The sequence below is a fragment of the Agelaius tricolor genome, unplaced genomic scaffold (assembly GCF_023055355.1).
Source record: "Agelaius tricolor isolate 1412-34295 unplaced genomic scaffold, bAgeTri1.0.p SCAF_3, whole genome shotgun sequence".
Taxonomy (NCBI): domain Eukaryota; kingdom Metazoa; phylum Chordata; class Aves; order Passeriformes; family Icteridae; genus Agelaius; species Agelaius tricolor.
In genome coordinates this window covers 53,086,126-53,099,422 of record NW_027269263.1, presented here as the reverse complement: position 1 = coordinate 53,099,422, position 13,297 = coordinate 53,086,126, and the positions used below count along the sequence as shown (strand labels likewise).

The 13,297-nt window shown below is 35.9% G+C and overlaps 1 protein-coding gene across 16 annotated transcripts in view; it reads left to right on the top strand.

Annotated features, from left to right (window-relative positions):
• The window catches only part of TAFA5 (TAFA chemokine like family member 5), a 502,678-nt gene that overhangs the window by 145,539 nt on the left and 343,842 nt on the right, over positions 1 to 13,297 (top strand). The window lies entirely within an intron of this gene.

Genomic DNA, 13,297 nt, shown 5'->3' with positions numbered 1-13,297 from the left:
ATTAGTGTGCTCCATTTGGAATAGAAACTTGTTATTGGGTTGTGTGATATCTACAATTAAAGTTTCAGTGTGATCTGTTCTAAGCACATGATTATCTCATTTATCTTAATTGCATAGGCATTACATTGCCAAAATCAAACATGCATTTATAAAGTCAGAATACGTTCCTGAGGGCTTGTCAGAATTTTCGGTAACTTATTATTATGTTTTTCTAACATAAAATATATAACAAGCACATAGAATGATTATTTTTTTAAATATTCCTGGTGGAGAGCAGCTCATACTATACAAGGAAATCATAAGTAATCATGGAAAAGAGAGACAATACTGAAAGTTTTAGGAAGAGGTTTTAAGAAGTTTTAGGAAGTTGTAGAATTGTCTGCTAGAATTTCAGGGTTCCCTCTCTGATTATCCCTCCAAGGATATGATTTGATCAGTAAAAATTATAAATCTTGTTATGCAGAACACCTATTTCAGAAGAAGCTGATATAGCTATAAGATTCTGTCACCATTTTGAGAATGGGAAGTTTGTTATGTCTTGAAATTTTTTGAAAGATATGGAATCTAGTAAAGCAAACAAGACTGGCTGTAACAATGCTGTGAAAAATAGAAAACTCTTTACAATAATTTCTTTCATTGGCTCATACTAAACAGAGAAATTTAGTGGACCATCAGGGTAAATTGTCTCTCTGAGTTAAATTTTTCTTTTAGAACACTTTGCATAAAAATAAAAAGAGAAATTGCATATCTTGGGTTTTAGATAAAAAATAAATATTTGCATTTCCCACTTGGCTCAGCAAAAAGACAAGTAACAATACATGTGGCAGTGGGAGGTGATAATCAGATACCACTGACACTTCCTGACTGCAAACTTTGTCTGGTGCTTTTGCCAAAGATCTAAAAAAGTCTAGAAGGATGTCTCAAGGATGTATTTCTGCTGCTTTGCCTTCTTTGCATTTCACAAAAGACACAAGAGGCAGCAGATTTTTTTTTTTTTTTTTTTAGAAATTGGAAACGTTTTTACTTTGGATAAAAACATCTGGAAAATACTTCATTTAAGATTGGTATTACTTTTTTTTTAACTGAGAATTGCCATTTCTAGGGACTTGAACATTTAGGTTTAATAATAAATATTCTTGAGATTCTGTTGCAGTTAAAGATAGGAAATCTATATGAACATTTACCAGTGTGTTTTATCAAGCTTGAAGATAGGCAGTAATTTCATTCCTGTGCATGTGGGTAAAGACAGGAAGTGTACCACTAGCACAGGATCTGCATTTGTTTAATTTTTGTTTTTTGCAATCTCTCTCCAAAACTGAAAACCTGCAAGTTTCCCACATGCTACTGGCATTTCTGTGTAGTAATGGAGCAAGAAGATCCAAGAGGGAAAAAGAAATGGTAAAAACTATGTTGAAAATGAAGTATTTGGTGACCTTCTCTTCTGGTGATGTTTAATGTCTGTAGAAGAAGTGAAATATTCCCTAGCTCATGTGGAAATGAAAACCTTTAGGTGAGATATGCAGAGTTAGGGGCATGTAAGGGAGATCTGAAGAACAACATCTTAGCTGAACTCCCTGTACCTCTCCTCTCATTCATAGCTCAAAAGAAAATAGAGACTTCAGGCATAATGCTTGGGGTTCTCGTTTATGGAAACCTTTCTCTTAGCTTTACTCTTTGTTCTCTGGCAGGGGTTGCCATTCTGCCTGCTGATGTGTGCCTGTCTGCATGTCTGTGGAACTGCTTTAAAATACAAACCTGGATTTGGCCATCCTAATCTATAAATTTAATCCTACCCTGAATATCTGATAATGTTTTCAGTGCTGGAAAATTGAATAAGGTTTGGGAACAACAAGAGGATGAGTCAGAAAAAGAAAGAACAAGACTCTCTTTAGGCTTTAGCACCTATAGAGAAGATGTCAGCTAATTTATGCAGGTAGATTTACTAGGACTTCTGTATGCTTGCTGATAAAAATGACTAAATGCATTTGTAAATTGATCAAGCCTCAGCAGAGATGACCAAAAGAGAATGCCTAGGCTGTATGTCAGGGACCTCTCTTGTTTTTTGAGTGTGTCTGCTGGACTACTTCTCTGAGCAGACCTTGGAGTAGCCCCTGAAGGAAGGGTTTGTGTCTCTCTACGTACAAGATTAGACCAGTTGCCTAATCACACCCCTCAGTCTATGAAGTAGAGACTAAATTCCTAAAGACACCCCTTGTGCCTGTTGAAACTGAACCCCAGTGAAACCAGGGATTGAGGGGTTTTTGAAACAAAAAAACTGCATAAGGGTCACAAGATCTCAGACTAGTGATTCGAGCAGTCTTTTGAAGAGACTGAAGTCAGCTTTGGTGCCTGATCCTTCAGTGTTCCCATGCAATGTATCATTGCACAAACACAGAGATTGCCCAGGGATTACTTCTGGTAAGGTTTGGAGAATTCATATCTGTGGATAAGTGGGACACATACAGTGTTTGCATCATTATGTATTTTCCTATTGATTAGTCATTTCAGTTAATAGAAATCTTAATATTTACATTCCAGAGTTTACAAATATTGAATAGTAATATTGTTCTGTTTAAACAAACACAATACATATTTTCCTCAGCTTGAAAAGAAACTTACTGTGATAAAAACTTCCATAACTACTTAAATGAGAGATAAGTAGTTAATTAGCTACTCCAGAGGGTCAATATTTAAAGTTATAAAAAAGCAGCCCAGAGGAGAATTAGTATACTCCACTAAATTACCAAAAACAACTTTTGGCTAAACTAAGTGCAGCCCATTGGAATTAAAAACTCATTTGCTTTCCTGTTACTGTCATACTGCTCCTGTGCAAACATGCAATTTCCTTCTGTCATCCATAGTATTCCTTTAATTTTTAATATGCTTCAAGAAACAGGTGTCCAACAGCAAGGCTAGGTTTTAATTATTTATGTGTACTCATATCTTTAGCATATACAGGCTAAACATTCACAGGTTTTTCTGTCACTTTTCATTTATGCATTCTAAATTAGAATTAGTTACACGTGGTAGTTCTGTACAGATGTGGTCAATGTGTCACAGTAGATTCTGCATGCTAGATCCTGGTGTTTAGGGACAGGACTATATCTAGTACTTTTTTATGGATGTAAGGGCTGTGTAGTTTCACCAGAAATATGAGAATTCATGGCCATTCCTTCCCTCTCACTGTCAAATACAGAACATTACTCCATGAAGACTAAATGAAAAGTCTTTTTGTGTTCACTGTAAGTTAATGCTTTGCTGAGAGCATGGGAGCACGGCTCATTAAAAGCTTTCCCAAACCCATTTTGTTACACTTTGTACTGCTTATGTGTGGTCTTGTAGAAGTTTGTTACTGCTGCTGATGTCATTCTAACTTAGGGTTTCCTTTTTATTTCTATGGGTACTGTTCTTTAATGTTTTTTGTTGCACCAGCATCTGGTTTTGCCCAGTTTCCAGGTCTCCATTCCTTTAACCAACTTTTTTTTTTTTTTTTTTTTTTTTTACAGTTCTGGGGGTCCTAAAGGACCCACTTTTTTATTGTCTCATGTTTTCACCTCACTACATTCTATGCCCTCACTATTGAGATCTCTGTTACCATATCCTGCCTCTGTTCCTCTCTGTTACACCATTACACTGGCCTAATATTTCTGTCTTCAGAAAATGACTCATTACTCCTGACTGTAAAACTTATGAATATTCCACAAAATTATTCAAACACAAATCAGGCTGTAGCCACCTGACCTTAGAAAATTTGTTTTCCCAGCAAGGAAAGTTAAAGCAAAGCTCCAGGCAGACCAAGACAAGCCCAGTCAGAGCAAGTCTGACAGGTGTCAGTCCCAAGGCCGTGCAAAGGTGGTTTCAAAGGCAGGGTGGCTTGTTCCTAGCAGGAACAATATGGTGTTTTCTGGGCTGCAGAGGTTCACAGGGATAAGGAATAAGTAAAGGATGACAAAGAGAAGTGACATTTGACAACCTGCTGTTTCCATTGCAGAAATAAGCCCTTATTTGACTGCTCACATCCAGACTTTCACAATTTCAGAGTGTTTCTTGTTTGGCACAAAAACTTTGTTGCTTAAAAGGTGGCAATAAAGTATTTTCACTGAAACCAGTGCAGTCACTGCTGACCCTGCATTGAACTCGGCTCAGTGATCGTTCTGGCTGCAGTTATACATGCTTTCTGACAGACAGCAGGGCAATTTACTGCAAAATGTTCTCAATAATTTTGACAGAAAGATGTTCTCCAAATTTATCATGCAAAACATGAGCTAGAAATTTTATAGTGGATTGGATTTCTGTAAATTTTTAAAGTACAAAATAATCTATTTACAGTAGTCTTTTCTGTGGGTGTTCTGCATAAATTCCTGCATACAAGAAACAGTAAAGAAAAGTAAATAGGAGCTTTGGTCAATTAACTTGTTCAGTTCTGGAGTATGAACTCTTCCAATATATTACAATGGGAATTTGTGGTTTTAGTGTATCTTTTCTGTTCTTTAACAGAATGTAATGAAACCCATTGAGGTAGATCTGAGCTAAAAGCATAAGAGAAAGTTTTTGCACTGAAAAGCTTCAAGTATGACTAGGCAAAAGATGTAAAAAAATTCAGAATAGCAATGCTAATAAACTCATTTTACAGCTGAGGCGGGGACTGTGTTATAACTGGATGCAGGAAAATTGTCAAGCTTAAGTTCATTGTTCTTGGAATAACATCATGGCTTTTCCATACTGAGAGATTTTCTCTGAGATATTTCTCTGAAGTGTGTTTTTCGTCATATATTATGGGTCTGGGACACTTGCCTGTGATTATATGATTGCTCATGAATGCTCTGCTAATGGTATTTTTCCTGAAGAAAAATATTGACTCATTTGTTTTGAACTCCTACTCCACCCACATGTGGTAGTGTAGAATTATGTAAATTTAGTAAATGAGAAAAGTAAAATTTTACCAAGTGTAATAGCATTTATTCAAATGGGGGTATCTCTTATTTTAGTGTGTTTTCAGAGTGAGTGTTATGTTGTAACACATGAACATCTAGGCTCTAATATTTGGTGTTAAAAGTATTGTCTTATAAGAAATCATAAAATAACCGAAAATTGACTTTAGATCTTTTAGCTGTAATTAAGCAAACTAAGCCTTACTTCTATGTATCCAATTTAGATTTACTGTCTTTATTAAAAGTTACAGGTTTTCATTTTAGGTTTTCATTGCTATGGTTTTATAGAAAATATCTAGCCTTAAAAAAACAAAAATTCTCAAATTGAGACTGGCAAATGTAAAAAGGAATTTCTGTTAATTTTGGCCTATTCCAGCATACTTTGTGCTGGTGAAGTTTCTATTCTTTTCCTTGGTATGAATAGCAATTCAATCTAGGTGAACTAAACCAGTCCCATCTGTTTTAAGCCATCCCTTCATTAGTTTCAGACTCTTTATGGATAGGAAGGACTGCATATTATAATTTATTTAAAGTAAAAAAAATATATATAAGAATTGGAAATGCTATATTGCACAACCCATCCCCCCCACAAACAACCCTGGGAATAACATTGTAAGGATTTCAGCAAAATAATGTGGTGTTGTCCACTTTTAGGATATCCTGTATTTTTATTTTAAAATCTATATTGATTATACTGTATTTTTGTTGTTGCTGATTTGTTTTTCTTCATAGTACTTATGCTTGTGAAAAACTGGGAACTTAACTGCAAAGGATTAAGTACAGCACATTCTATTCCAGGAGTACAGTGGTATCCATGCAAAGCTTAAATGAATATGCATTAAACTACTGCAGGTCGAAGTCTTATCATAGCAATATTTGAAAAAACCCTATATTCCCCTGAACAGGACTTTGTGAGTGTGGTAATTTTGAAGAGTTAATAAACAGAGTGAATTAATAGCAAAAAAAAAAAAAATTGTTCTGAAATTCGTTTTGTTTTTCCATTGCTAATTTTTTCCTTTGTTTAAATTTTATGAGTAAAAATTGGTGTTCTTGGGTTTTGGTGTTAGTGTTCTTGATAGTCGTGATTTTTGCCATTCTTGACCTTTCATTTTCAATGAAGAACTAGCAAATCAATGAAAAACAATTGAAAACATATTGGGTTAGAAGTCAAAAGTCTTTTGAAGTTGAATTGCAAACTTTTTTAGAGCACTGACTTTCTGTAGAGTGCAGGATTTGTGATGCTTTGTTTAAAAATTTTAAGGATAAAATTTTGGTATATAAGGCTCCTTGATTTAATTCTTAAATACTTAAAAAGTTTACTTTTATCCTAGGAAATGTCTTTCTGATGTATGGCTTTAGTGCCTAAGGGAATCAGCAGGTATGAATCACACCAGGTGATAGAGGTATGACGGAGAAGATTGAAACAGTGATTAGGATTCTTAATTAGCAAGTATCTACAGGCTATAAATTAGTGCCAGCAGAAGTAATTAAACTACTTTATTTGAATAAAGTGAAAACCATGCTTAGTTTTAGGAGACAAACTTAATGTGAAGATTAAAAGAAAAAAAAAAGGTATTTGTATGTGAGGTGCAATACACATATTTCAAACACATTTGAAGCAAACAAGACCAACTCATTTGTTTTCTGCTTTTTTTTAATGAGAAGCATCTATTTGTTATTCATGAGATTTTTTTTCTTTTTCTGTTTCTTTTTCAATATGTGTACAGTATTTGCTTTTATTTTTTTTTCCTTCTTGCTGTTTTTCTATTTTTATAAGGGCAGCTGTAAAGGATTTGGAATCAGACATGTAGGGAATAATGCTTGTTCCTGGTGTAGCTGCTTTTGCAGCCACTTTATGGGCAAACATCTCCTGGGTTCAGAGAGGCAAATTATTCTTTCAAGGTGTCCCTGGTCAGAGAGCCCCATGGGTTTTCACAGTTCTTTTGTGTGTCTGTGTCTGTTACACCAGTTCACTCTGAGTCAATATGAAGCTTCTGGGCATCACACGGTTTGCAAATAGGCTGTGCCCCTGATCTTGAGCAAATGTTTGGTCATTAGGGATCTCTAGGACCTTCAAAGTTTTTTTGTTTTTTTTTTTAATTAATTAAATGGGATCATTATCCTGATTCTCTGTATAGCACTATTACAGGAAAGAGTCCTTTTGGGGTGTGATATGCCAACAGGCATTAAAATTTACTTGGACTTTTTTTTTTTTGATTGATATTTTATCTCATTCTAAGTAGTTCGTGAGCAGGGGAGTGTGGAGGGATAAAATGTAAGAAAATAAAGACAGTGCAGAAGGTAATCTCACCCCTGAGGAGTTGCAGCTGTACTGATCACCAAAGATTAGGAACAGGCCTGCTCTTAATAGGCCACAGCTGTGTCCAATAAGATGATGAGTGCTAGGATTTGGGGGTTTTTGCCTGTTTTTCGGTTTGTGGTGTTTGGTTTTTTTGGGATTTCTTTGGGTTTTTTTTTGGACTAGTAAACTTTATACATTACAGCCATAACTTCTTTCCCTCCTGCCTTTAGGAAGGTAAATAATAATTTTTAATAGGTTCCTTTTTTTGCCTTTCTTGTCTTGAAAATGTACTGTAATCCTACCATCTGATCTGACTATAGGAGATAGAAAGCTGTATTACCTGTAGTATCTCTAAATGACCTCCCTTAATGCTTACATCCAGCCTACTTCTGATTCCTTGTATATCATCCATGTAGCATAATCTATTGTTCATATCTCTTTGATTAGAGTCTTCTTGATGGATAATGTATCTAGAGTTTGTTGAATCTGACTCTGAAGATGAGTCAGTTTTACTCCTCCTCCCTCTCCTACTCCTCCTGACATTTCTGCATCAGAAGGAGTAATATTCTGAGCTTTTTTTTTTTTCAGAGATCAAAGGGAATTCAATTGGAGGAAACCATATCCACACGCATCAAACAGAAAACTTTCAGAGTATTAGTGCAACCTATTGAACATTTTTGTGACCCCTTACTTTCTGGCTTCTGACAGCTTCCTTGGAAGTTTCTTCCCCTCCTTATCTTTTTGGTTCATGAATCAGTAGATCTGAAAAGCAGAGTGCTAAGGAGACTGTTCCTTTTGATTAATAAGTGAATAGATTTGCCGTAGAGCCAAGAATGGAACATCTTGTAACTGTTGGCAACATTACTAAAAGAATAAGTATCCTCATGGATACTTATTCCAATGTTGCTCATGGAAGGGGCAGAGCATAAAAAGAGTTTTGATCAAGAGAAGAGTCTTAGGCTTTCAAAAGTTTTTGCATTAATGTAAACAGTTATTTTATTCTGGATGTTGTCCAGTGACCAGAGGAACCAAAAAAGTCATTTTCAGGGTCATATGATTTTGAAACAGGACAGGTTTTTGGCTATTTGACTTCCTTTCCTCCTTTCTGGCAGAGCCAGCCTGGCTTTGTATGTCTGATGCCAGAGAGTGGCATTTGTATTTTCTAGCTCGGGAGGTTGCCACTGCAAACCTACATGAGATGACTCTTTTCTGTTTTCCACTCAGAAGTGCTCATATCTGTACTGCTAAAGAACACTGGAGTGTATCATGCAAGACATTTAGGGAAGCTGTTTCAGTCGGTTCATCCCAGGATTAGCAGTTCACCACTGGAACATCTCCCATTCAGAGAAGATGAGCCATGCAGGGTGGCTCCCTATTTTAATTTCTCTAATGGCAGTAGAGTTGGTCAGTGCTAGTCATCATTCTCTACTCCTGTGAAGGAGATGCCAGGGAAGTAGCTGGAGCACAGCATACTCTGGCTGTCTCCCTAGTTGTGTTATGACTGCATGTTGTTCCTGATTGTGACAAGTAAAAGCATTTCCTTGTTTAGGCCTTGTATTCTTTAAGCCTGGGACAGAAAATACTTCCTGGCTGTATCCCATCATAGATCTGCTGCATCCAACAGACTTTTGGTGCTGTAGAAAATCTGTCAGTCTGTGTAGATTCACAATCTGCTCCTAAAAGCCAAAGATTACCATGCATGAAAGAAGCTTTACTATCGAGGAAATAATTTCTCCAGGGTCTACTTACATCAACAGTTTCAGCCATTTTATTCCCCTGCCCAAGACAAGAGAAGCAAATAAACATACAAGGACACAATTACTTTGGTCAAAATCAACCTTGAATTTTGTGGATTGTTGAGGTTCTGACTGCAATGTTTGTCCCTTGGACACAGTGGTTCCTCCTGAGTCACAGACATCAGTGCAGTGTTTATAAAGCACAGTCATGGTACTCAAATGCAGTGGTAGAAAACATTTGTTGGACCAAGGTCCCCCTGATCAGATGGATTCTAGAGCTTGTATGCAAATTTCAGTGAACACGAAGGAATTTCATTAATTTCTGCTTCTCTGATTGACTTGAAAAACAGTGAGTATAATCTAAAGCCAAGTTCTCTGTAGTACTGATAGATGTCCTAACTGATTCTGTATGTTAGAAGGGAGTGCACATAGTAGAGTCTGTGGGAATAAATGTGTATATGTGCATCTATATGTGTGTCTTTCAGGACCTGGACAAAACTAATTTGGCATGCATCCTGTTATTCTAATAACTGGATATTGTGGTAAGGTTCCTTTCTAGATTGGAGGATGTAATTACCAAAGGACTGATGTTAGGTCTGGCACTAGGTGATTCAAAGGGAGGTTTGGCACAATAATTCTTGTCAAGATTTCTTCCTGTCTAATCAACATAATATTTGGGAAGAGTTATTCAATAACTCTTAAAAAAAGTAAAATATCCGTGTAATTCAAACTTTTAAAAAGATGTCAGAATTTCAGGAAGGGGATACTTTTCTTTTTTTTTTGGAACAGATACACAGTCATTGAAAATCATATATATATATATAACCCCAAAAATTTTAATTATGATAAACTATATAATCATCAATCAATCATATAATTATAAGCTATAGAGTTATTAAATATATATACGTACAGTAATTTATAAAATATTATATCTGTATACCTAAATTTTTATACCTATGTAAAAATAAGACATATTTCTGAGTTTTTCTTTAGTCATCTTCTTACTGAAAAGTTTTTGCATTTTGTTTTCTAAGCCTTATTCATTTTGAAAACCCTTCAATGTAAGGATACATCTTAAATATCAATTTTTCCTGCTGTGTGATGATCTATAGCAAAAGAGAAGATTACTTGATTTTTCTATTATTATGTGACTAATTGGAGGCAGAGCACATGGAGAACCATTAGTATATAACATGAGCTACATTATTGGTCTCATAACCTGAGTCGGAAGACAAGTGACATTTCCCAGATCAGGACTTTAAGCATGTGCCAACTTTATTAAAATTGTGAGACTGTCATGAATTTTGCCCCATGAACACTAACATTTCACTGACAAGGAATTGCCTGATCTGATTACTCCAAGCACGCCTGGAGGCTGTTTCCGCTGGGCCGCGAGGGCTCTGGCTCCGACTCCCTCTCTTCAGCTGCTGCAGACCTGTCCCTTCCAGGCTGGAAGCTGCTCTGCTCAGCTGCTGGGCTGGGGCTGGAACTGGGCCCTTCAGAGGCAGCCAGGGCTGCGGTGATGCTGCCAGAGCTGCGCGCTGTCCTCTTGCTGCTGGGAAGGGCATAGATCCTCGGAGGACATGGCTTCTGCTTGCTCACAAGGAACAAAGATCCAGTTTCTGCACTGACAGGAACACAGTGTCTTGAATTTGGGGAGGGTGTTTTCTTTCCTACTTGGTGCAGAGTTTGTGTCCTTTAGTAGATAGCAAAGACAAGGGATCTGCTCCCTGAAGTGGTGGAAAATCACGTGTCTTCTGGATGATAGTCCAAGACTTGATTTTACTGGCTTTGAGGAAGGGAGAAAGGAAGAAGGAAAGCTTCTAGTTTTTGAGTTCTGAAATACTTAATTTGTAGGTAGACAGGTTCCTGATGTGTATTAAATAATAGCCAAACCCTGATAAAACACATTATTAATTTCAGTTGAAAATGCCTTAGCATCACCAAAAGACTGAAAGGAAAATTAAAAGCTGACTAATACGCTTTCTGCAAACATTCTCATTTTGTTCATCATCTTCTGTAAACAGATCTTTTGATCTAATTTTATCATCAAATTTTATAATAAATTTTATTAATCTTACAGTTTTCCTTTCATATGTCTAGCTCTTCATAGGGTGTCTAAATGTTGCTGTGTAACAAAATTAAAAATTTTTGAAAAGCATCTACTAGCTATAACAAGAATAATAATAATAAATCCCTCATATCTGCCGAAGGATTTGACTATGCTTGTGAAAATTTAGACTTGTCTTTATAGCAAATGATGGCTGTGAATTGCTTTGACATATTATCTTCTGTGGACTTACAATGTCATTAGTTTAATATTTATTATGCTTCATTAACCATATACAAGTTGCTAAATGATTTCGTTTCCATAAATTTAAGCTATCTTTGCATAATTCTAATAATTAGAATATTTTACTTAGAACTTTGCTTTATCTCAGAGAGAAAAAATTGCCTGTAAATGAGAAAACCTGCTACTATTAGAGATATATTTCATATAGTTTAGTATTTTTCTTGGAGCCCAAGCAGATGTTGAAGGAAGTGAAAATAATAAGATTTTATTTTTGTAAATACTAATGCTCTCATTTTGGGTAAACTAAGCAAATTCTTACATTGCAAACCTATTTTGTCAGCAGTCTTGTTCCCTTGAGTTAGGAGTTGCAGTTTTCTGATAACAGTTCAAGTTGAAAACATGCCTGTTACAATAAACAGAACACAAGCTCAGAAGTTTAAAATAGACTGTTACAGGCATGCTTTGCTTTTAAATGGGTTATATGGGTACCTGTCGTATGTAACGTGAAATACTGAGATTTCTCTACGTGGAAGAAGTCATATTTGAATAAAATTATCTCAGGGTGAAGTACCAGCATCTTTAATCATGACTGAAAACAGGGCTATTCTTGGCTCTCTTACACATAGTTTCTGTTAACTAAATTTCACCAGTCAACACATGATGAGCAGCTTGACATGTCTTGTTAATAAGCACAGCGAATAGCTGTGAGAGTACAGAAACTTTAAGTCTGCAGTCACACCTACATCTGTTTGCTTGGAGAGCAGATCAAGAGCTGTTTGGAATCATCACAGTGGCTACTGAAGTGTGAAGGGACACCCATCAACCCAAGTTAGGTGTCAGTAAGGAGTTTCTGTGTATCAAAGGATTAGTCAGTATCAGTTATAACTGAATGTATTGTAGTTTATTTAAAATTTCACCTTTTAAAAAGGGCTAATGTATGATAAAAACCAACATAAAATAAAAATAAAATGGCTAAACAAGCCTTAGTATTTGAGCTGAATACATAATGCAAAAAATATAGAAATCAATTATATGACAAAATGAGTTTTATTGTGGTTTCAGTAATTCAGAAGAATAATGACATATGGAGAAACCCTTTAAAAATGAGGGATTTTTGATTTACTATTGCTCTACAAAGCATAGTTTATTTCTGCTAGCCTCCAGCTGAGTTATAGACCAAGGAGGATAAGCACCAAGGACTACAATTGTATAAAATGTCCTTGCTGAGATACTGTTTCATCTCTTTTAGATCAGGCTGTACAATGCTTAGGCTCAAATAAACTTTAAAATGCTTCTACTCTGACATCAACAATGGTAAAGTCAGTGCTTTCTCATGTTTTGTTATATGTCATTTTCTCCTCATTATTGAAGTAGACTGAGATATGTTTTAAATGTCCAAGTACTCTTCCCATCTAATTCATATATGCTCCTCTCCCTTTCCCAACCCCATGCCCCCACCCCCCATTTTAACTTTAGAACAAACAATGTGATTTGGCAAAGGCTGAACATTTTGCTTGCCCACTGTTTTGTACTGTGGTCTTGTCATCGATAACTCATTTTCTGGACGTAACGGAATAATCAAAACCTTTACGTTGGTAATTGGAGGTATCTAAGACTTCTGGGAAGAGGACCAGAACAGATGTTCAGATGTGAAAGAGTGATGCTTGCAGAGCTTTTTGAAGGATAGACCTTTAATGGGATCTTGAAAGTCATGGTGTTGCTTATATTTAAATATAAGTCTGTGCAGAAATTTGTAAACTTAGTTACTTGGTTTAATAGTCATGCTGGCTTGCTATTTCAGTAACTATGCTGTAAAAAATAACTGCCCTTAAAAGACATTCTTTAGGAGTAAAATGTTTCATTAGCTCCCTTTATGTGATTTAAAATAGAAATTATTTTAAGCAAAGTAAACCAAAAAATGAGTTAATGGAAAAATGAATCTGTCATGAGAACATCATGGCCCTCATACCTTCTAAGATATCAAGCCCACTTTGAAAGAGAAAAAGCCCTGAGGGCCAGCCTCTTGATTTTA